Source organism: Sinocyclocheilus rhinocerous, unplaced genomic scaffold (assembly GCF_001515625.1).
Source record: "Sinocyclocheilus rhinocerous isolate Xijiao unplaced genomic scaffold, SAMN03320098_v1.1 scaffold159, whole genome shotgun sequence".
Classification (NCBI taxonomy): Eukaryota; Metazoa; Chordata; class Actinopteri; order Cypriniformes; family Cyprinidae; genus Sinocyclocheilus; species Sinocyclocheilus rhinocerous.
Window position 1 is genome coordinate 215,216 of NW_015666558.1, and position 804 is coordinate 216,019.

Consider the following 804-nt stretch of genomic DNA (forward strand, 5'->3'; position numbering starts at 1 on the left):
ATATATATAAATAATTTTATTTTATTTTTTTTACATTTATTTATTACATTTTGGAATAGCGCTCATAGAAATTCTGTCTCAGATTTTTTTTTTTAAGAACCGCTGATCTATAATAGAACGCTGTCGGCCTGTCAATCATTTGCGCGCTTGGGTTTGCTGACGTGTGTTTGGAGGGTGTTAAACTTTTGTCAGATATTAAATTCACCGCCTTTTTCTTCCAAGAAAATGGATTCCTGGAAAATAATAAATACCAATTCATTTTCTTGACATTTTTAGAAGATTTTTAATGCTGCTGAATGTTTTAGTGCTCAAATAAATAAATAAATAAATAAATAAAATAAATATATTACATTTATATGTTAGTGTTAATATTGATATATGAATAAATGTTACAATTAGAAAATTTAGCGACAGAACTCGTAAAATGTTGTCTTACCATGTTAATTGATTTCATTGACATAAATAAAACAAATAATAGAATAAAATAATTAAATATATACATATATATTTAAGTATACATATATGTACACACACACACACATATACACACACACACACACACACACACACAGAGTAGTCTAGGTGTGTGTGTGTGTGTGTGTGTGTGAAGGAGGATGGAGAGAGAAGCAGTAACTCTGTAGCTTCTCAAATATTCTTGCTTTTCGTTATGAATATTTGTGCGCATCAATCAAATGCGCAACGGCGACGCGTCTCAGAGACGAAATTTGTCGTAATGCATAAAAATGCACTTAAATATAATATAATACGTATGTGCTGTAGTACCACATGCAAAATTTACATTTA